Here is a 25,054-nt window from a genome sequence, read left to right as displayed (position 1 = left end):
CGTACGCCCGGCAGTACTAGTACTACTCCATCTTACGCCCGGCAGTACCGTTCCATTTTCTTTCGCCAGTTCCAGAGTAGCACAGCGTTCGGCCGTCATCCTGGTGGTGCAGGATGACGGGCTGCTCCTGCGGTTGACCAAACGCGCCCACCAAGGCCAGTGGAGTGTGTGTGTGTGTGTGTGTGTGTGTGTGTGTGTGTGTGTGTGTGTGTGTGTTGCAACCTCTTGTATTGTTGCTGCCGAGCCGAGAGCTGTGGTAGATGTAGGGCGGGTTTCGAAGGGCTTGCTGCTTGCATCCACCGTCTCTCTCTCTCTCTCTCTCTCTCTCTCTCTCTCTCTCTCTCTCTCTCTCTCTCTCTCTCTCTCTTTCTCTCTCTCTCTCTCTCTCGGGTGGTTTAGCGCCGTAATCTGTAGATTCAGGGATGTATTTTTCTCTTTCTTTCTTTCTTTCTCTTTCCCAGGACGCGGTAGAGGGGGCCGGGGGGGGGAGGCCCGCCCGACCTCAATTAGTAACACCTGAGTGTTTCCAGAAAGGGGGGGGAGGGGGAGAAAGGTAATCGACTAATTACCACCAACCACCCACCCACGCCCCCTCCACCCCTTCTCTCTCTCTCTCTCTCTCTCTCTCTCTCTCTCTCTCTCTCTCTCTCTCTCTCTCTCTCCCTCCCGGGTGTCGTCCATTGCTGGAATTTAGGATAGATTTAACGATTCCATGAGCTGGAGTGAGTGGTTCGTGTGTGTGGGGGGGGCGCAAGAGTGTGTGTGTGGGGGGAAAGGGGTGTTTAAGGAGGACGCTTTGAGCCGGGGTGATTTCATGTGTGGATCCACGAGAAGGTAATTGGAATGGCATTTAGATGAGGTGATTTGAAACGAGGAGGTGATTTGAAGTGGAACTTTGGATCTTCAGGATAGAGAGAGACCTTACCTGGCCAGTCCCCCCCGGGGGCCATGCGTCACTGCCAGTTCCCCTGTGGGGGGGCCATGCCTCACTGCCAGTTCCCCCGTGGGGCCAAGCCTCACTGCCAGTTTCCCTGTGGGGGCCAAGCCTCACTGCCAGTTCCCTTGTGGGGGCCAAGCCTCACTGCCAGTTTCCCTGTGGGGGCCATGCCTCACTGCCAGTTTCCCTGTGGGGGGGCCAAGCCTCACTGCCAGTTCCCTTGTGGGGGCCAAGCCTCACTGCCAGTTCCCTTGTGGGGGCCAAGCCTCACTGCCAGTTCCCCTGTGGGGGGGCCAAGCCTCACTGCCAGTTCCCTTGTGGGGGCCAAGCCTCACTGCCAGTTTCCCTGTGGGGGCCATGCCTCACTGCCAGTTCCCCTGTGGGGGGGCCAAGCCTCACTGCCAGTTCCCTTGTGGGGGCCAAGCCTCACTGCCAGTTCCCTTGTGGGGGCCAAGCCTCACTGCCAGTTTCCCTGTGGGGGCCATGCCTCACTGCCAGTTTCCCTGTGGGGGGGCCAAGCCTCACTGCCAGTTTCCCTGTGGGGGCCAAGCCTCACTGCCAGTTCCCCTGTGGGGGCCAAGCCTCACTGCCAGTTTCCCTGTGGGGGGCCAAGCCTCACTGCCAGTTTCCCTGTGGGGGCCAAGCCTCACTGCCAGTTTCCCTGTGGGGGCCATGCCTCACTACCAGTTCCCCTGTGGGGGGCCAAGCCTCACTGCCAGTTCCCTTGTGGGGGCCAAGCCTCACTGCCAGTTTCCCTGTGGGGGCCAAGCCTCACTGCCAGTTCCCCTGTGGGGGCCAAGCCTCACTGCCAGTTCCCCTGTGGGGGCCAAGCCTCACTGCCAGTTTCCCTGTGGGGGCCAAGCCTCACTGCCAGTTGCCCTGTGGGGGCAAGCCTCACTGCCAGTCCCCCGTGGGGCCAAGCCTCACTACCAGTCCCCTGTGGGGGCCAAGCCTCACTGCCAGTTCCCCTGTGCGGGCCAAGCCTCACTGCCAGTTCCCTTGTGGGGGCCAAGCCTCACTGCCAGTCCCCCGGGGGGTCCAAGCCTCACTACCAGTCCCCCGGGGGGGCCAAGCCTCACTGCCAGTTCCCTTGTGGGGGCCAAGCCTCACTGCCAGTTCCCCTGTGGGGCCAAGCCTCACTGCCAGTTCCCCTGTGGGGGCCAAGCCTCACTGCCAGTTTCCCTGTGGGGGCGCCAAGCCTCACTGCCAGTTCCCCTGTGGGGCCAAGCCTCACTGCCAGTTTCCCTGTGGGGGCCCAGCCTCACTGCCAGTTCCCCCGTGGGGCCAAGCCTCACTGCCAGTCCCCCGTGGGGCCAAGCTAATCGTGGACACTGACACGACATTTCTGTCGTGGTGATGAAAGTAGGCTTCACGACGCTGCCGCAACCGCAGCCGCAGCCGCCTCGACGCATGCGGTGATGCTATAAGAGGGGCTGAAGGGAGGGGGGGAGAGTGCGGGGCACCTGCTACACAGGAATGGGGGACTATAGTGTGGTATGAGGTCGCATGCGGCCGCGACGGTGCGTGCCTGCGGTCGCATGCGGTGTTGGCCAGACGACTGACCGGGTAAGTCGAGTGCGTTCGCTTTGACCCCGGTCAGACACGGGTCATGTCAGGTCACCCCGGGCCAGCTGGGCGCCCGATGACCCCCAACCCTTCCCTCCCTGTTCCACATATCCTCACTCCCATTTTCGACATTTCGCTCACCCGGTGTTTGATGTGGTGTATCGTGTACGTATTGACCTGACCCTGGGTGGTGATTGGTGAGAGGCGTTCATTACGGATGTTTGTGTGTGTGTGTGATGGGGCGCGCGCGCGCGCGAGGTTGTCGACGGTGACTGGAAAACATGGCATGAATTTGACGGTAACTCTGGTGCGAGACAGATCTTCTGTCTGCAGATAGACGGTTGAGAGGATGGGCAGATAGATAGTTGAGACGATGGGCGGGTAGATAGTTGAGAGGGTGGGCGGGTAGACAGACGAAAGGATGGATGGAAATGATTTTGTGGATACCGGGAGATATGAGAGATAACATGGAAATGATTTTGTGGATTCTGGGAGATAAGAAAGTCGTGATATCTTGATTCATTTTCCGTCAGGGAGATGGGAAAGGGAGTTGGGTAATTAGTCCTTTAAGTTGGTAATTAGTTGTATTGTGTAATTACCTGTTTGTACTGTACGGGGAGGGAGTTGTACACTCGTGGGGCACCATCTCTTGTACTGTACGGGGAGGGAGTTGTACACTCGTGGGGCCCCCATCTCTTGTACTGTACGGGGAGGGAGGAGCTCAACACTCGTGGGGCCCCATCTCTTGTACTGTACGGGGAGGGAGTTCTACACTCGTGGGGCACCCATCTCTTGAACGCCTTCTACTATCATACTTCTTATATTTATGTGTCTGCAATAACCACATCCTCAATTTCGGGTGCCATGATGATGTATTTCACAAATGGGTGATTGTGAGCGGAGGCGCAGAGATACGGTTCATATCGATTATGTAAACAAGTTTAGTCGCCAGCGTGTTTATACTGTAAACACCCTCTTGGGGGCCTGATTGTCTTTGCGTTATTGGTATTAAGTGATTGGCTTCACCAGTGTCAGTTCGAGTGTTGCCTCTCCCGTTGCCACACTTTTGGAAAGTATGTATATAAATTTATACACGTGTGTGTGTGTGTTGCATGAGGATTGTGTTGCAATGTTGTCTTCAGAGAGGGAGGGAGGTAGGTCATGTTTGTTGTGTGTGTGTGTGGCAGGGAATAAATTTGTGTCGTAATAGTGACTGGTCAGTAGAAGGGAGTTGGGAAACCCCCTCGATGAATGGAGATGGTGATCACAAGAGGCTGTGCTTCTCTTCTTGATCAACTGGCCTGTGCCGTGCGGCGTATGTGTACGTGTGTGGACGGGACTGTACAACACCCTTGCGTGTCGTGGGTACGGGACACAACAGGCTTGCGTGTCGTGGGCATAGGACGCAGCACACCAGGGAGGTTGTGGCTGAGAGAGAGAGAGAGAGAGAGAGAGAGAGAGAGAGAGAGAGAGAGAGAGAGAGAGAGAGAGAGAGCTGTGTTCAGTCCTCGCCGACCGCCCGTCGTAAGTCGCCAACACATCTGGACGACATATCCCTGGCCGGACCGAGGCAGTTATGTGCCTATATATATAATTACGGTAATTAGTCCTCCCTCCGGACCTCAGTTAGACTCAGTTAGACTCCATAATTCCTGATAGACGCCTCGTCAGACCTGGAAGTCATCTAGTCGTGAGGGAACTGGCGATCGAACCCAATTTTACCTCATCTTCCTCGAATGGACTAAACCCTCGGACAGCAGATGCGAGAGAACCACTGGAAGAATCGCCCTAGATCTTAGGCTGAAAAATCACATTACAGTGTATTATAGGCCGAGGTAATGCCAGCAATGTATTACCATATATATATATATATATATATTTTTCTTTCTTTCTTTCAAACTATTCGCCATTTCCCGCATTAGCAAGGTAGCGTTAAGAACAGAGGACTGGGCCTCTGAGGGAATATCCTTACCTGGCCTCGTTCTCTGTTCCTTCTTTTGGAAAATTAAAAAAAAACGAGAGGGGAGGATTTCCAGCCCCCCGCTCCCTCCCTTTTAGTCGCCTTCTACGACACGCAGGGAATACGTGGGAAGTATTCTTTCTCCCCTATTCCCAGGGATAATATATATATATATATATATATATATATATATATATATATATATATATATATATATATGAAATATATAGATGGGGAAGTAGGTTTGGTCCTCTTTATCTTGTGTGTGTGTGTGTGTGTGTGTGTTGGAGCGGGGTAGAGGTAGGGGACTGGTGGCGGTGGCGTGTTGTGTAGTAGGAGGGTTTTGACGTTGAGGTATAGAGACGTGGAGAGAGAGAGAGAGAGAGAGAGAGAGAGAGAGAGTCAGGTTGAGACTGGTTCTCATGGTGGAGAGAGTGGGAGGAGAAGGTACACACACACACACACACACACACACACACACACGTTGGTGGTAATGGTGGTGGCGAGGGGGTTAGAGATGAGAGGAGAGGAAGGATAGGATGTAGGACTGTGGTTGGGAGAGAGAGGGAGTGTGTGTGTGTGTGTGTGTGTGGTAGAAGGTGGTACGTGGCTCTGTGGTGGAGACGAGTCTGTGTGTGTGTGTGTGTGCAAGCTCAGAATTAGAACAAGGAGTGTTGGTCTGGCTGAACATCCTCTCTCTCTCTCTCTCTCTCTCTCTCTCTCTCTCTCTCTCTCTCTCTCTCTCTCTCTCTCTCTCTCTCTCTCTCTCTCGTGCTCTTATGTAATATTTTTTCTTTTTTTTTTTTGCTTTCGGGGTGGGTAAGGTAGGGAGGGACCCCCCCCCGCCCTTGCCTGGTCCACTCACCATTTGGAACGCACGGATGGAGACCTTGAGTTCTCGGGGCTTTGTGATGTGTGTGTGTGTGTGTGTGTGTGTGTGTGTGTGTGTGTGTGTGTGTGTGTGTGTGTGTGTCTTGTGCATTGGTGTGGTGACGACTGGCTTCCCTGCGGATAGGAGGGAGGTAGGTGGGATGGGGCAGGGAGGTAGTTCCGGCTGAAGCTACTGAGCAACGACGGTACGACTCTTGAGCACGACGGTACGATCCTTGAGCACGACGGTACGATCCTTGAGCAAGACGGGACGACCCTTGAGCAACGACGGTACGATCCTTGAGCAACGACGGTACGATCCTTGAGCAACGACGGTACGACCCTTGAGCACGACAGTACGACCCTTGAGCACGACGGTACGATCCTTGAGCACGACAGGACGACCCTTGAGCACGACGGGACGATCCTTGAGCACGACGGTACGATCCTTGAGCACGACGGTACGACCCTTGAGCACGACAGTACGACCCTTGAGCACGACGGTACGATCCTTGAGCACGACAGGACGACCCTTGAACATAACAATACGAGCTGAACCCTTTCAGCTGAACCTTTAGTGGCGACAATGTCTTTCGACCTTTGTTATCAAAAGGTAGACAGGAGACACACACACACACACACACACACACACACACACACACAGTGGGGGGAAGGGAAAGTCGAGGAAATGAATATTCGAATGAAGTTATCTTTTTTTTCTAGTAATTTGTCGAAGGAGAAAGTTGATATTAGAATAGATCCGCTGTCTGTGTTGTGTGTGTGTGTGTGTGTGTGTGTCATGGTTTTACATTCGTCTGTGTCTCTCTTTCCGTCTGTTTGGATCTATTGTGGCGATGTATATATAGTACGTCCTTGTCTGCACAAGCTTAATGAAGGGTTGGTTGGGTGGCTGGCCTTATAGTTAAGTCGAGTACCTGGGTTCGAAAGCATAGTGGCGTTGGCCTCGAACCCTCAGCTAGATTCATAAACCCACGGCCAGCCGGGGTCTCGTGGGAACTGGGGAGTCGAACACTTTCCCTTTGCAGGTGGGGGAATGTGGTTGGGTGGGGAGATGCCTAGATGAATAGCTAATTAGCTTCTTTACAATTATTTGAGTGATTAAGTGCTCGAACGAGAAATTAAGGACTGAGAGACTATGATAGAGGTGTGTATAGAGACATCCGAGACAGAGATCGATTCGAGAGATGGCAGGAGAGAGAGAGAGAGAGAGAGAGAGAGAGAGAGAGAGAGATAAACGTACTGTTTATAGTGGAGAAAATAGATTTCCCTCCGCAGAATCGAAGATGGTGAGGCATCCCTCATATTCAGCATTGTAGAAAGTGAAGGCTGTGTGTGTGTGTGTGTGTGTGTGTGTGTGTGGGAAGGGCGTGGCTGGAAGGGGTGGTGGGCGGGGCTAAGGAGTTTCCCCAGAGCGGGTCGCCCGCTTCCGTAACTCCGGCTTGCGCCGCGCGCGCTCGCAGCCCGGCGCAATGGCATTCGCGTTGGAGCGGTGTGTGTGTGCGCGCGCGTGCGCTCTCCCGATCTCGCTGCCTCCCCCCCTGCTCTTACCTAAGCACACCTGTTGTGCGTGTGTATGCGCGTACTTGTACTTTTTTTGTAAGTGGCCGGGACGCATAAGTAGTGCAAGTATGTGATTCGCATAAGTGACCGTTAAAAGATGCATTGAAAAATGAAATATATTGGATTTTATAAGTGACAGAAGTGTGGTTACGTGCTTTTATAAGTGATGTGGGGTCGTTTGCAGTGACTTATCCTGGAGCATAGTGGTACGACCCTTTGAGGAATGCGGTACGACCTCTGGGTATGATGGCCTGGCCTCTGACACGACCTTAATGGTGTAGATCATTGTTCCCAGTCGTCACTACCCACACGGGTCGTACCATCTTGCTCATGGGTCGGCCTCCGTGCTCAAGGGGTCGTACCTTAGCACTTCAGAGTCGTGCCGCCATGCTCAGTGATTACTTAGAAATACTTATAAATAAGTAGGATTAAATAGGATAGTTTAGTGACCAAAGATCTGATTTTGCCTTGGTGTGCTTAATCTAGACGTGACATGGTCGTCCGAGGGTCGTCCAGATATCTTGGGGTCGTCCGTTGTACGTTAATCTGCTTGGGTCCACCGTCGCTGGAGGTGAGGTCGTACCTTTGTGCTACGTAGGAGCGTCCTGGGTCGTCGCGGCCGTTGCTCTCCACGTCCTGGTCGTACCTGTGTGGTCGTTTAGTTGTTGATCCCGGGTAAACAGTGTCCGTGGTTGATGTGGATGCTGTTCGGTCAGTCACGTGAACCTACGACCCTTCGAGTCGTCTTTCCGGTGTCGTAGACCCTTGAGATGGCTCGTTGCAAGTAGAAATCAAATGACTCTTTAATAACCACAGGATATTGAAACGTATAGCAGCCCCTATGTAGGATGTATAGCAGCCCCTATGTAGGACGTATAGCAGCCCCTATGTAGGACGTATAGCAGCGCCTATGTAGAACGTATAGCAGCCCCTATGTAGGACTTTGGCCTCTTTATGAGCGAGCCAGCCCGATACATCGGTCGCACCCGTTCTTCTGCTGTTGGTGTTCAGGAAAATCGTTCATGCAGAACATTGCACAGTGTTCTACGATGATGATGATGAACACTGTCGGAGAACATTACACAGTGTTCTTAGATGATGATGATGATGATGAACACTGGAGAGATGTTATAGTTCATCTGCATGTTCGTGACAAGGAAGTGTTTTTGGTGTGTTGGAAGAATGTGTGTGTGTGAGGAGGTGGTTGTAACCACGAAGGTAATGGGACTTGCTCCTAACCACTTTATTTAACTGAGGGGTTAGACACATAACTCCTCGGAATACAGTGTTCAGTTCAGTCGTTGCTGTAGTCAATTGCGCCGGCGCAGTCTTGGTAATTGAATACAGTCATCTTCGAGGCTTCCATTACTCAAAGACTAATCGCTGATTACCTGCTCATTGCTCCACTGTTGTCCTAACAACTATTTACAGTAATGACAGGGTTTTTTTCTTTCAGTAGAATGAGGTAGAGAATTTACGTGTTTCAGTACCGCGATGGTCGTGGAAGGGCTAGGTGTGGTCGTCCCCGGTCATATTTCATTGTCGTTCTTGGGTTTTGTTAACTGCAAGTTTACGTTACGAAGGAGTTACTTTGGGGGTTTAGAAAGACTATAATCATATCCGGAAAACAAGATAGCCGTATATATATATATATATATATATATATATATATATATATATATATATATATATATATATATATATATATATATATATATATATTCCCTGCAGTGAATCGCATACACAGTGAAGCGCTGGTGTAAGCAAACTCTCTGGAAAAATAAACACAGAAGCTCCAAGCTTTGGACTGTATTTCAAGCCATGAATTACAGTTAGAGAGAGAGAGAGAGAGAGAGAGAGAGAGAGAGAGAGAGAGAGAGAGAGAGAATAGATATATGCTAGTGCTGTCACTGGACTGAACCAGGGCATGTGCAGCGTCCGGGGTAAACCATGGAAAGGTCTGTATGGGGCCTGGTTGTGGATGATGGGGAGCTGTGGTTTCGGTGCATTACACATGACGGCTAGAGAACGAATGTCAGCGGACGTGGGCTTTCTTAGTCCGTTCCTGGCGCCACCTCGCTAACGAGGGAGACGGCGACCAAGTATGAAAAAAAAAGTAATATACACACAGACACTATCGTATACACATCGAAATGACTTCTCCCGAACAGACGTACATACACCCATCTGAAACTACACTCCCCAGACATGTACGACTTACACTTTCTCGGCTGCGTCCTGCACACCAACCCCATCTCCGCAGCATTACAAGCAGCGACTCAGCATATCACAAGACAGCATTACAAGCAGCGACTCAGCATATCGCAAGACCCCCCCCCCCCCCCCCACCCCCTTCATGCCCAAGTTTTGCACCTTCGGTGCTGAAGACGAGGCCCATTTGCTTCTAAATTGTCAAAAATAGTCGCCACACACACACACACACACACACACACACACACACACACACACACACACACACACACACATGACAATACCACACTCCTTGACCAGTGGTTCTGTCCGGTGGACGTGGCCGGCTTCCTGGGCGCTGCGGTGGGTGGCAGGAGAATGGACGGGCGAGCGTAGGGGATAGAAAGGAGCTCCTGGTGGTGAGGGGTGAGTGGAGGAGGGGCAGGAGGAAGGCAAACAACCCTCCCTCCATGGTAACTCATGAGTTACGGTAAGGGAGGGACTGCCAGGTACCGCCGCCCCTCAACCCCCAAAACCCGCCTCCCATTTTCTTCGCCGGCGCACGCACGCACAGATGACGGGCGGTACGACACAGCTGGCCGGGAGAGAGAGAGAGAGAGAGAGAGAGAGAGAGAGAGAGAGAGAGAGAGAGAGAGAGAGAGAGAATGATTTAAGCTGGCAGTCGACGAAGCTTTGGGCCCAAGCGTGACTCGTAGTTACCTCAAGCTGGGAGACTCGTTTGCCTTGTTATTACCGCTACCTCGCTAACGCGGGAAATGGCGAGTAAATGAATAAATGAATATATATATATATATATATATATATATATATATATATATATATATATATATATATATAAAATTTATTTATTTCATTTAGTTATACTTTTTCGCTGTCTCCTGCGTTAGCGAGGTAGCGCAAGGAAACAGACGAAAGAATCGCCCAACCCACCCACATACATATGTATATACATACACGTCCACACACGCGCATATATATATATATATATATATATATATATATATATATATATATATATATATATATATATATATATATATATATATGTGTGTGTGTGTGTGTGTATGTATGGTGGAAAATAGGTGTAAACCTGGTGAGGAAGCCCATATATTCTTGGGGAGATTAAAACGGTGATGGGAGAAAGTTGGGGAGGATATTGGTCCTGGTGGGGAGGAGTCAGAATTAGGCTTGCCTGTGGCGTGGTGGTCAGTAGGTAGGTTCGACATGATGTGGTGTGGTGTGGGGAGTTGATGTGACCCGGGTGTTGGATGGTCTGTGATGTTGGGAGGCCACAGGATGGTGGATGGTCTGTCTGTGGGTTGTTGATGTGTCGTCGCTGTTATTATAAAGTCCCTTGTGCACGACGGTGCAGCCACAGAGCAAGACGGTACGATCCTAGAGTACGAAGGGTACGACCATAGAGCAACACGGTACGATCCTAGAGTACGAAGGGTACGACCATAGAGCAAGACGGTACGATCCTAGAGTACGAAGGATACGGTCATAGAGCAACACGGTACGATCCTAGAGTACGAAGGGTACGGTCATAGAGCAAGACGGTACGGTCCTAGAGTACGAAGGGTACGGCTATAGAGCTAGACGGTACGATCCTAGAGTACGAAGGGTACGGTCAGAGAGAGCAAGACGGTACGATCTAAGCACGCACGACGGTACAATCAGAGAGCAAGACGGTACGATCCCGGAGGACGAAGGGTACGATCACAGAGCCTGACGGTACGACCCTAGTAGCAGGGCGGTACGGCATTAACCTAAGGGGTCGTACCTTGTAGATCTGGTGGACCTTGTACCGTCGTGCTCAAGGGTCGTACCGTCGTGTTCATGGGCCTTGATGGCATCTGGGTACGTAGGGCAGAGAATCGCCTCGTAATAGATAGACGGTGTAGCGTCGAGGAACCAAGCATCTATCGTCTGTGGGGGGCGCGTACCTAGCGTACGTGTGAGAAAAAAAAGTAAATTTTCAATGCATCTTGGTCACGTCTGAAATGCACCGCGGATTTGACGGTAAGCTACGGATCTGTGTTTATTTATACCGATGAAGGACCACTGTGGTTCGCAGGAGTAGCGAAGAGACAGCAGGGATAATAGCCAAGATTTAGCTTTGTGTCATCAGCGGAATAGCGAAGAGGACTTAACCTCCCCCCATACCCAAGCAATGAGGAATCCGGGACTCCACGCTTACTTCTCGTACCGGTAAGTTACACATGTAGACGGGGGGAAGGTAGAGGTAGCGAGGAGGGAAGATGAAGATAGGTAGAGAGGAGGTATATGGTGATTGCGTGAAAGGTGTTCTGATGTGTTCAGGGGGGAAAGTGGGCGTCACCCAGGGGTTAATGGTACAATATTTGGTCAGGCCTGGCAAGCAAGCAAGCCACCTTATCCCACGTCCTTCATTTGCATACCATTACCACCTGTGTGAATGAGGCTTGATTCTCCTTGAGGCTGGACCTGGTGGCCTGGCCTTGCACACAGACAGACAGACAGATGGCTCGGCGCTGGCCACCACCTGTGTTATCTCAAAGAGTCGTCCATCTGTGGTGGAGAGAGAGAGAGAGAGAGAGAGAGAGAGAGAGAGAGAGAGAGAGAGAGAGAGAGAGAGGGGGAAGATGTCCCCCCCCCCCCTTCTCGCCACAGATGGCTCCCAGCGGGCTATTGATTTTCGAATGACTATGTGTTTGGGCCCCCCCAACCCCCCCATCATCACCCCCCCAAACGCAACCTCCTCCCCATTCTCCCCCACCCTCCTCCCCATTCTCTCCCCCCCCCTCTCCCTCCTTCCCCCAACACGCTACACGCACACCTGCCTCACCGATGATTGAGAACAAGCCCTTTTTATTTTTATTATTATCACTATTATCTCGTGAGTCTTATCTCGTCTGGCCCTGATAACGCTGATAACGTGACGGGCTGGCTGGGTCGTGACCGTGAGCTAAAATCGTCTGGTATGGCTTGTCTCACAGACCGGCGTACGACCCCACCACCACCACGCCCCCACAGGTGACGGACCAGCGTTTTAGGGTGCCACAGGTATTTCAAGTCCCTCCCCCATCCCATCCCTGCACCAGCTGGAATGACTGTAGCCAGCTGAAAAGGGTTCTTTTTTTTTTTTTTACTTTCAGGTTTTTGTCCATGTGAATAGTTTGCGTGTGGGCCATAGTCATCGTCTCCAGGGGGGGGGGGGGGGGGGGGGGGGGACAAGAACACCCCCACCCACCCACACACCCACACACGCACCCACCCCCATCAGGTGGAAAGGGGGTCCCGTCCCATTACCCTGTGGTGCCAGGGGCGGCACGGACAGTCTGGGGGATATGCTGAGCTTTCCCCCTGGGGAAGGGGGTTGTTTTACCCCTGGGGGGGTGTGTGTGGTCCTTCGTGCCTGGTACGAGGGTCCAAAAGAACCCCCCAGCCATCTCCTCCCCTCCCGAACCCCCTTCCCTTCCTCCAACACACACACACACACACACACACACACACACAGGGGAGCCACACATATACACACACACACACACACACACACACACACACACCATCTGTCGGGTGGTACCGTCCGCTGTGCATGTAGGACACGGAAGTAAAGAGGGCGTATGTGCTGGTTCCACCAGACCAACACCTGCAGATGACTACGCCGGCCTCCGTGTCTCTCTCTCTCTCTCTCTCTCTCTCTCTCTCTCTCTCTCTCTCTCTCTCTCTCTCTCTCTCTCTCTCTCTCTCTCTCTCTCATAAAAAGAGTTTTTTAAGGTCACGTGTACGACCAAAAGGAGAGTATTGAAGATCACGTGTACGACCAAAAGGTGTTTTTAAGATCACGCGTACGACTAAAAGGAGTCTATAAGATCACTTGTACGACCAAAAGGAGTTTTTAAGATTACGTGTACGAACAAAAGGAGTTTTTGAGATCACGTGTACGACCAAAAGGAGTATGGAAGATCACGTGTACGACCAAAAGGAGAGTATTGAAGATCACTTGTACGACCAAAAGCCCGCCAACTCTGCCTCTACCAGTGGTCGTACCGTAAGGGAAGACGACCGCATATGGAGGTCGTCCCAACACCCCTCCTCCTTAATACGTGTCCCGGACGTACTCATTGTACTCTGGTCACACTGGCTTTGACAGCACATGGTAATCTCACACGTCGTGGGTTCGAATCCAAAGGGGAAAAAGAAAGTGGGAGGGATTGCGTCGCCTCCAAGGATGACCTGGTGTCACGGAGGTTTTCAGTCAAGCTTTCGCTGAGGCGTGACTTCGAAGCCTGGGTGCTCGAGTTGCCGAGTAGAGTGGTTTTCCAGTGGGCCAAGAGCCGAGAGAGCGGGAAGCTCTGTGGTAGATATCGTAAATCCTAATCAAGACAACGTGATGCTTTTTTTTTTGTGAAGGAGATTCGATCCTTTATTTTATGGGTGTTGAGGCCTCTTGCTACCAGGGGGGTTTGTGAAGGGGATTCGATCCTTTATTTTATGGGTGTTGAGGCCTCTTGCTACCAGGGGGGTTTGTGAAGGGGATGCGATCCTTTATTTTATGGGTGTTGAGGCCTCTTGCTACCAGTGGGGTTTGTGAAGGGGATTCGATCCCACAGTGATCTTGGGTTTGGTTTCACAGTGGAACGCATGTGGTACGAGAAGCGGGAATCTATGATCTTCGCTCGTCTCAGTTCTCCTAACTTTCTCGTTCGCCTCACTCCGAAGAGCCGCCTCCCTCCATCTCCTCCTCCTCCTCCTCCTCCTCCCTCTCCTCCCTCTCCTCCTTCTCCTCCTTCTCCTCCTCCTCCTCCTCCTCCTCCTCCCAAAGCCTCGACCAGCTGCCCCAAAGCCCCATCCCTTCAGTCAGGAGTGGTGGTCGAAGTTCTCCACACACACACACACACACACACACACACACACACACACCTCTCACCGCCGCCACCTGGGAACAGCGAATTGTTTCCCAGTGGCTCCCCTGTGTGTGTGTGTGTGTGTGTGTGTGTGTGTGTGTGTGTGTGATTCCCTCTCCAGAGCGGTGGTCTCGACAGCGTGCTAAGAGCCATGGCTTAGCGTGACGCGACGTGTGATAGCCACGGCCCAGCGTGACGTCCCACAGGCATGGCGTAGCGTGACGCCAGGGGTGTGTATGGTCCCGAAGGTGCGTGTCACGCGCGTGACGCTCTCCGCTGTGGGGGTGGGGTGGAGGGTGTTCGCCCCCCCGATGGCTTGTTTTTTTTTTTTCTTGCGACGCTGACGGTGCCGATGGACGTAACTCGTCAGCTGGTCGCAACGCACTGCCGGTGACGTAACGCGTCAGCTGGTGGTGGATGACCGTGTGTGTGTGTGTGTGTGTGTGTGTGTGTGTCGTCCAGCAGGCCCCCCAGGCGTGGTCTGGTGGTCAGTAATGGTCGGGTTGTGGTCTGCTCCACAGATGTTGTCTCTGGGAATGGTGCCTCTCCTCTCTCTCTCTCTCTCTCTCTCTCTCTCTCTCTCTCTCTCTCTCTCTCTCTCTCTCTCTCTCTCCAGGGCCGTGTGTGTGTGTGTGGCTCGCTGGCTGCGTCTGGCGTCCTTTTTCTCGTGTGCTGACTGCATTTCGATGACTCTGTCCCTGGTTACCCATCGCTCTGTGTACCCATCTCTCGTCGTCCGAATTATACATAGTAATGGGTGTTGTGTGTATAACACATGTCTTATACATAGTAATGGGTGATATGTGTATAACATACGTAGTTTACATAATGATGGGTGTTATGTGTATAACAACATATCTGTCATACATGATAATGGGTGTTGTGTATAACATACGTATTATACATAATGGGTGTTATGTGTATAACATATGTATCATACATAGCAATGGTTGTTGTGTGTATAAATATTCATTTAGCATCCTCCTTCAATCACCCACCTGACCAGTTATGTTCCGCTGCCCTCGGCACTAACTACCGAACGAGGCTGTTACGGTCGGCCGGGTCATGGCCCCCGTGAGGGAAATTGGCCCCGTTTCCTGGGGGGACTTTACGACCCCTGGCGTGTAACGACCGGGCATTTGACATGGCCCTTAAGGGTCGGGTCAAAGGTCAGGCCATCATATCCAAGGGTCGTTACCTCGACCTGAAGGGGGAGGGGGGGTTTAATATCCTCGTGTACGCTCGTAAGGTCGAGTACCCCGTTGTCCAGGGAGTGGGTTCCCACCTTTAGTTACAGGGGGAAAGGCCGCCTCTGGAGGGAATATAAGGCTTAAACTCGGGTAGTGGAAGTAATTTGATTTGGTTGTTGAGAATTAAGGTTTAGGGGTGGATGGGGCGATGGGTTACCCCCAGAGAGCCTGTGGTGTGGGGTGCCCACCAAGATATGCCACAGGAGAGAGAGAGAGAGAGAGAGAGAGAGAGAGAGAGAGAGAGAGAGAGAGAGAGAGAGAGAGAAGGAGAGGGAGAAAATGTGTGTGTGTGTGTGGGTGCGTGTGTGTGTGTGTGTGTGTGTGTGTTCCAGCGTTGCATGAATGTATGATGTATGACGAGTGTGTCCGGAGGAGGTGGAGGGGTGATAGCAGAACTTCACTGGCTACACCAGCCAGCCAGTGAAGTGTGGCTGGCTGTCCTAAGGGTCGTAATGGATCTATTAAGTAGCCTTGAGCCGAGGCTGGGTCGTGGGGACGACCAGCTCGCCCCTGTCGACCAGGGTCGTCCATACTGGACGGCTACGTGGTCATCCGGCCAGTTTTTATCTTAGTGATTGTATAGATAGATAGGTTGGTAGATAGACAGATAGGTAGATTGGTGGGTAGAGAGAGAGATAGGTAGATAGATAGGTAGGTAGGTAGAGAGATAGATAGATAGTGTTTACATAGATACATACATATAGATAATGAGAGAGAGAGAGAGAGAGATGTAGGTAGACAGATACTGTTTATATAGATAGATAGATAAGTAGATAGAGAGATAGATAGGTAGCTAGAAGTGTTGGTTGGTAGAGAGATAGGTAGGTAGATGTGTAGGCAGGTAGATAGATAGCTCAGCCTTTGAATTGAACCTCTCACATCATAACACCCTTGTTCTCTTTCTCCCTCATCATCCTCTGAGTCTAATTATACCCTTATAATCCCCGCCTTGCCAGCAGAATCTAATTATGGGACTAATTTCCCCTCCCTCGAGTTGAAGATGGAGTAAGGGGACGCGCTCCATCTTCCCCCGCTTGCCACGAAAGAAAACGTATTAAGGGTAACTCCCCTAACCAGCCAGGCTTTATAAATCCGTTTTCTTTGGGAATACAGATTTTTTTCTTTCTTTTACCCAATATGGTCATTACGGATCTGAGGATGTTGTAAGGGGATATATTTCTGTTAGCGAAGTTTGGTATTGAGTGATCACCCCTCACAGGTATGGTAAGGTATATATATATATATATATATATATATATATATATATGTATATATATATATATATATATATATATATATATATATATATATATATATATATATATTTATATATGTTTATATTTATATGCCCCCTCACAGACATATACTTATATACACATTCCTATGAGTCCACGGGGACTTCCTTCATCCATTTCCGTCGCCACCCCGCCATTCTTACGTCAGTTTCCTTGCACTACCTCGCTGACGCGGGAGACGGCGACTAAGTGTAATAAGAAATGATATATATATATATATATATATATATATATATATATATATATATATATATATATATATATATATATATATATATATATCTCAGCTGTAGTATATGCTTATGTAGGTTGAGCTGTCTCGCGTTACGGACTGGGATTAATGGGGTCCCGTTGAGCAAGACGGTACGACCCTTGGGCATGACGAGTACGACCTTTTGGTCATGATGTCCCCCCCCCCACCTTGTCTAAGACCAGAACCTTGATTATCAGGATATTATAGCGAAGGGTCGTGCCGTCGTGCAAAAATGACGTACCGTCGTGTTCGATAGTCGTACCATCGTGCTCAAGAGTCGTACCGTTGTACTCAAGGGTCGTACCGTCGTGCTCAAGAGTCGTACCGTTGTACTCAAGGGTCGCACCATCGTGCTCAAGAGTCGTACCGTTGTACTCAAGGGTCGTACCGTCGTGCTCAAGAGTCGTACCGTTGTATTAAAATGTCGTGCCATCGTGCTCAAGAGTCGTACCATTGTCCTCAAGGGTCGTACCATTGTGCTCGAGGGTCGTACCGTCGTGCTCAAGAGTCGTACCGTTGTACTCAAAGGTCGTGCCATCGTGCTCAAGAGTCGTACCATTGTCCTCAAGGGTCGTGCCATCGTGCTTAAGAGTCGTACCATTGTCCTCAAGGGTCGTGCCGTCGTGCTCGAGTCGTACTTTCGTGTTCAAAGGTCGTACCGTTGTCCTCAAGGGGTTTATGTAAATGTAAGGGATCCCAGACATTTACACATTTACAAGTATTGGTTGATCGTTTGTGTTTGGGTTTTTTTTTGAGCTTGTGATGATAATTATAATCCATAATTACCGGTAATTAGTCCAATTGACGTGATAGTCGTTATCAATCGAGGGGCAGGCCTTCGGTGTAATGGCGGCGCCGCTCCAATCAACGGGTCGTTACGGGAAAGCCAGGTACGAACCACCGTACACAGCTCGTTTGACAGCTAGTTTTGCCCCCTCCCTTCTGTGTGGGGGGGATGTGGGGCCCCCCGAACGCCCCCCCCGAGATACCGTGCGCGATAGCAACAGGAGGAGGGTTGCCCGCTTGACGTGCCTCTGGCTAGAACTTGCGGTTCCTGACGGAGGCCAACGCGCGCGCGCCCCCGTCGATAGGGCGCGCCTTGCCAGCTCTCTCGATGACTATAATTCCCCGTCTGTCTCCTCCCTTCCTCTGCTCAATTTTTGGAACGGTGCCTCATAACGTTTTCTTTCATGCACTCTTTAGCGTGCTTTAAAAATAAGGTTCGTCATGAATAACGGATAATTATATATATATATATATATATATATATATATATATATATATATATATATATATATATATATATATATATAATTATATATATATATATATATATATATATATATATATATATATATATATATAATTATATATATATATATATATATATATATATATATATATATATATATATATATATATATATATATATATATATATATATATATATATATATATATATATATATATATTACCATCAGCTGTGGCCTTTTGTGTGCACACCAATAGTATCCTTGATCTTTGCTTTTATATTTAAGGAAAAACAGGAAGACATGTGGTTTCCTGTGAACAAATCCAACATGAACACATGTATCTTATGTGGTTTCCTGTGAACAAATCCAAAGCCATTTTTTATATCTTGCTATTGGCATTTTTTGCCCAAGTCAGTCATCTTCACAAGTGGCATTTTTTTTGGCATTTTTATATATATATATATATATGTATTGTATTAAGATGTATGATGTATGATGAATTATTCTCATGGCATCTCTCGCAGCCCATGGCAACAACCACCACCATGGTGGTAGCCACACCCACCGCCACTGGTATAGAAAACGTGGTGCGGGCGCGCGGGCCCACTCAAGCAAAATACAACATAGGCATTCAGAAAAAAAAAAAAAAATGTATGACGGATAATGTTTGACCATTAAGCAAAGCTGATTAATGACACGTCGCTTTGGCATTACCCGCCGGAATTAAATTAAATTTGGAATTGATTAGGTTGGGCATTTAAAAAAAAAAAAAAAAAAACCAGCGTTTTCATCGGAGTTCATATTATTTTTTTTTTTTAACGGTGAAAAGATATCAGCAGTGATGCGACTTATAATTAGATTTAATCGTTAATTATGTAAATGATTTGTGTATTCATTCACTGGTCGGTAAATGTGTAAAGAGGACGAGGTGAATCATATGCGAATATATCATTGAATTGAATTAGCGGTCGGTATCGACAGGCGGGAAGCGGTATGCACGTTTGCTGTTCGGTCTGCGTTATAGAAAACGGGTGGCGGGAGCACAGCCTTGCATTTCCGATTACGATATTGAACGAATTCGCTTCTTCCCCGAATTGTACAACGTAAAAGTGCGTCACCGGGTTCTCCCCCCTCTCCGTCACCTGGATTTTTTTTTCTCTCTCTTTCGTAATACCGCCGTCACAGTGCGTCACCGGGTTCCTCCCTCCTGTACCGTTACGTGATTCAGCAACGCGTCGCACCAAGACGAACGGAGGGTGGGTGGGTGGAGGGCAGTGGGTGTGGGTGGTTCTTGCGCACGCAACAGGCTCGTACACGTAATAAGCTTGCGTTTCGTAAGGTCTCGGTTTTTGATAATAGGCTTGGAATCTGTTGAAATTCTCTCTCTCTCTCTCTCTCTCTCTCTCTCTCTCTCTCTCTCTCTCTCTCTCTCTCTCTCTCTCTCTCTCTCTCTCTCTCTCTCTCCTCTGCCCGACTGTGCTGTTTGAGGAACGTATTCCACGAGCAGGACGAGCGGTTAGCGCTACGGGCTACTAGGCCCTGTTGCCTTTCTGGCACAGTGCCGAGGTGGGAGGTTCTCGTAGGCAGGCAGATATCCTCTCTCTCTCTCTCTCTCTCTCTCTCTCTCTCTCTCTCTCTCTCTCTCTCTCTCTCTCTCTCTCTCTCTCTCTTCGTGTGTTTACAGCCTCTGTAAAAGGGCCTAGAGAGAATATGTAACCAGAGTCCGTCGAATTACGGACCCGCACTGTGTGTGTGTGTGTGTGTGTGTGTGTCTGTGCTTTTGCTCGCGGGGCGGCGGCTGCCTGGTCTTGTCACACCATGATGAAGATCGAGTCAGTTTGCACAGCCTCTTTAACTGGCTTGCTCACGTACATTGAATCGACGGGCCATGTATATATATATATATATATATATATATATATATATATATATATATATATATATATATATATATATATATATATATGATCTGACTACCTCCTTACATGGATGCACCTTAAAACCTTTAGACTTGCTCCTTCATATCACCACGTATGTGGGGTATATATGAAACAGTCTGAGGTTTTTGATGTTTTATTGTATATACTGAAGGTATGTGGAAAGTAGAATTATTCCACTGTATATAACAACAGTGGAAGGAATGATTACCCTGCGTATACCAGTAGTGGCAGGAAGTATTCCACTGTGTATAGGAACAGTGCCTGGAATCATTCGAGTGTATAGGAACAGTGCCTGGAATAATTCGAGTGTATAGGAACAGTGCCTGGAATGATTCCAGTGTATAGGAACAGTGCCTGGAATCATTCCAGTGTATAGGAACAGTGCCTGGAATAATTCCAGTGTATAGGAACAGTGCCTGGAATTATTCCATTGTATAGGAGCTGCCTGGAATCATTCCAGTGTATAGAAACCGTGCCTGGAATCATTCCAGTGTATAGGAACAGTGCCTGGAATAATTCCAGTGTATAGGAACAGTGCCTGGAATTATTCCAGTGTATAGGAACAGCGCCTGGAATCATTCCAGTGTATAGGAACTGCCTGGAATTATGCCAGTGTATAGGAACTGCCTGGAATTATGCCAGTGTATAGGAAATGCCTGGAATTATGCCAGTGTATAGGAGCTGCCTGGAATTATGCCAGTGTATAGGAACAGCGCCTGGAATCATTCCAGTGTATAGGAGCTGCCTGGAATCATTCCAGTGTATAGAAACAGTGCCTGGAATTATTCCAGTGTATAGGAGCTGCCTGGAATCATTCAGTGTATAGGAACAGTGCCTGGAATTATTCCAGTGTATAGAAACAGTGCCTGGAATTATTCCAGTGTATAGGAACAGTGCCTGGAATTATTCCAGTGTATAGGAACAGTGCCTGGAATTATTCCAGTGTATAGGAACAGTGCCTGGAATAATTCCAGTGTATAGGAACTGCCTGGAATTATGCCAGTGTATAGGAACAGTGCCTGGAATAATTCCAGTGTATAGGAACAGTGCCTGGAATAATTCCAGTGTATAGGAACTGCCTGGAATTATGCCAGTGTATAGGAACAGTGCCTGGAATTATTCCAGTGTATAGGAACAGTGCCTGGAATTATTCCAGTGTATAGGAGCTGCCTGGAATCATTCAGTGTATAGGAACAGTGCCTGGAATTATTCCAGTGTATAGGAACAGTGCCTGGAATCATTCCAGTGTATAGGAACAGTGCCTGGAATAATTCCAGTGTATAGGAACAGTGCCTGGAATTATTCCAGTGTATAGGAGCTGCCTGGAATCATTCCAGTGTATAGAAACAGTGCCTGGAATTATTCCAGTGTATAGGAACAGTGCCTGGAATTATGCCAGTGTATAGGAACAGTGCCTGGAATCATTCAGTGTATAGGAACAGTGCCTGGAATCATTCCAGTGTATAGGAACAGTGCCTGGAATTATTCCAGTGTATAGGAGCTGCCTGGAATCATTCCAGTGTATAGGAGCTGCCTGGAATCATTCCAGTGTATAGGAACTGCCTGGAATTATGCCAGTGTATAGGAACAGTGCCTGGAATCATTCCAGTGTATAGGAGCTGCCTGGAATCATTCAGTGTATAGGAACAGTGCCTGGAATCATTCAGTGTATAGGAACAGTGCCTGGAATTATTCCAGTGTATAGGAGCTGCCTGGAATCATTCCAGTGTATAGAAACTGCCTGGAATTATGCCAGTGTATCGGAACTGCCTGGAATTATGGTAGTGTATAGGAACAGTGCCTGGAATTATTCCAGTGTATAGGAACTGCCTGGAATTATGCCAGTGTATAGGAACTGCCTGGAATTATGCCAGTGTATAGGAACAGTGCCTGGAATAATTCCAGTGTATAGGAGCTGCCTGGAATCATTCCAGTGTATAGGAACTGCCTGGAATTATGCCAGTGTATAGGAACTGCCTGGAATTATGCCAGTGTATAGGAACAGTGCCTGGAATAATTCCAGTGTATAGGAACTGCCTGGAATTATGCCAGTGTATAGGAACAGTGCCTGGAATTATTCCAGTGTATAGGAACAGTGCCTGGAATCATTCCAGTGTATAGGAACTGCCTGGAATTATGGTAGTGTATAGGAAAAAAAAAAAAAAAAAAAAACACCCCCGGAAATATGAAATGGTGGGAGGTTGGGCACCGGAAATGATATGGGGGGGTTTGGCCACGGGTATTTGCGTCAACCCTCCCAAAGATAACGGAAGTTGCGCAAGATCACTCTAGTCGTTTGGTTGGTTGCGTATGCGCACAGTGGCTGAGCCATTAACAAATGGCAGAGATTCACTGTTCCTCGATTTCAGGCATGGACAGTCATCTGCTGCAGGTTCCATAGCGATGCAAAGGGGGTTGACGAGTCATTGATATGCCATGACAGACACCGTCCGTCGTAATATCTGTTGCAAGGCGTGCGACGCGCGGGCACGCGCCGTGTTTACACTGGCGGGCGATGGCGCGTCGAGGAGAGGCAAGGCTGGGCGGGCGGGGCGCAGTTATGGCGGCGACATCTGGGTGTGGCTAGGGTGCCTGCCAGCGCAGTTCATAACCAGTCGTATCTGCTTCTTATGTCTGCACCACAACATTACAGAGGCTGTCGTGGGGTTGAGGGGTTACAAAGAAACGTGGATGTAGACTTGCGCGGATGGTAGTGGATGAGGGAAAGTGTGTGTGTGTGTGTGTGTGTGTGTTGAGGCGCGGGAGAGGCGGTGGGGAAAAGGAGGTTGGGCTGGGGTGGGTGGCCGGGTGTATGCCGCTGGGCGGCGGGAGGGGGAAGGGGGGGGGGGTAGAGAACCGGGTGTCATCAGTGTGAGGAATGCACGGGCCTGGGCCCTGGGCCGGGCCGGGCCGGGCCGGCGGGCCGTTGCAGCTGTCATGAGAGCCAACAGCAGCCAGCCATTGTGCCGATGCTCACACAGTTCGTTAAGTTCGCCGTTATATACCGCAGTGAAGACAGGCGCGGGGGATGGATCTGATCACTACCTATAATGACCGTTCGTTATGTAAGTCAGAGACTATGATATATTCGAAGCTTACTTTTATTTAGATTTCTGACAGATACTTTTAAATGAGAGGGTATTACATCAGCTAGACGGATACTCCTCCCCTTGAACGCGTCTTTGCCTTTTGAGTATGATGGTTCTGATCCAAGCCTCAAGGACCACGTCAGATGAAGAGGCCACCATACCCATGGGATTAATACCGTCGTCTCTCAGGGAGTTAAATCCCACACGGCAGAAAAAAAAAAAGAAAGAAAAAGCATCCACGTCTGTTATTTTTTGCTCCCTGTCTCCCTCCTGCCCCAGTCGCTAAGTGCGGTAATGTCCAAACCAACAGTGGTCTGGAAGCATTACCACACCCCAGGCACATTTTCTAATGTATGTTTTGAATTTTGAATTAGCGTAGGAGCGGGGGCGTAGAGTACGCTATTTGATTTTTGTACTGACGTAAATTCAACTCTTGCCATATGAGGAATTTCAAATTTACAGATTCTGCCGTATTAAATACACGAGTACTTGATACGTAGACAACAGTGTATAATATTGTCTAAAGCCCTTTGATTTAGTGAAGAATACAGCAAATTGTGTCGAACGTGGCAACAGCTGCATAGAAATCCCCCTTCTCTGTAGTCATACGTACGATTGCAATTGCAGGAGAGTGCCAGATGGCATTCTTGCGTTTCCCTCCACCGCATGTGATCACTTAACCCCCGTAACAATAGTCTGCCAGTAATTACAAGTTCCGCACATTGTCTTGAGAACTTCATGCAGTGGTGTACCACTTTGTGACGCGTAGAAATTTTGGTCGTGACAAAATTAAATTATTGCCGCTTTTGCGGAGGTTGGCAACAGCGTAAGACATGCGTGGGGTCACGTGACAATGACGCCCGCGCTCCAAGGATATAATGTAATTACAGTTACCATTGAAGGAGCCGTGGGATCGAGAAAGTAGTAAGAAGACTTGATGCATGTCAGGTTATTACTGTGATTTATTTAATGATTATCGAAGTGTAAGATAGAAAGTGTATCTATATTTTTTCTTTTTTCTTTAAGACGGGGTTGGCCGAGATCGTAATTATACCGTTTTTGCCAAAATGTCTCGTCCCCAAATACTTTTTAAGCAATTGTTCCAAATTAGTGTGTAATGATAGAAATCACGGTAATTGCTTAATTATTTACTGATTTTTTTACTTTTTTTTTTTACAGTCCCGGACATGTACTATTTCTGTATCTTCTATTAATTACAAATTTCTCTGTAAGGAATAAGGGCTTTGCACTCCTTTTGCGAGTTTTATTATTATTATTATTATTATTATTATTATTATTATTATTATAAAAAGATATGTTTTGTAAATTAGGTGTAAATTAAGTGTATGCCATGTGTGTGTACCATAACTTTGCATGTGTGTATACAAGCGTGTTGTATATTTTCATCCCCTTGAGTGTATACTTATGCAGATGTTTGTTGTCAGGTGTCGTGTGTTTGTATATTATTTGTGTATGTTCGAAGGCAGTGTCGTGTGTATGAGTGTATTCAGGTTGTATATTTGTGATTGTTTATGTTTTCAAGTTTAGCAGTTTGTATGTTTTTTTTTACTATGTGTATTGACCACTTGACCACAACGGTACACAACCCTTGAACGCGACGGGACTACACTTAAACACAACGGTACGACCCTTGACTATGACGGTGCGTCCCTTGAGCACGACGGTACGACCCTTGAGCACGACGGTACGACTCTTGGATGTGGTGGCCATGCCACCAGCCTTTGAATCGTACCGCCGTGCTGAAACATCGCACCGTCGTGCTGAGGGATTAGTACCGTCGTACTCAAGGAGTCGATATATATATATATATATATATATATATATATATATATATATATATATATATATATATATATATATATATGCAACCAAATATTCTTCCGTACTGTTGACCCTGATATAAATGTATTGCTTTATATATTTACGTATGTGTTTGTCT

The 25,054-nt window shown here is 48.7% G+C and overlaps 1 protein-coding gene across 16 annotated transcripts in view; it reads left to right on the top strand.

The window, feature by feature from the left end:
• nuf (rab11 family-interacting protein nuf) overlaps nucleotides 1-25,054 on the top strand; it is a 555,321-nt gene that overhangs the window by 483,164 nt on the left and 47,103 nt on the right. The window lies entirely within an intron of this gene.

Source organism: Panulirus ornatus, chromosome 64 (assembly GCF_036320965.1).
Source record: "Panulirus ornatus isolate Po-2019 chromosome 64, ASM3632096v1, whole genome shotgun sequence".
Lineage (NCBI taxonomy): Eukaryota > Metazoa > Arthropoda > Malacostraca > Decapoda > Palinuridae > Panulirus > Panulirus ornatus.
Note: the sequence above shows the minus strand (reverse complement) of the source record. Positions and strands in the feature narration are given on the sequence as shown.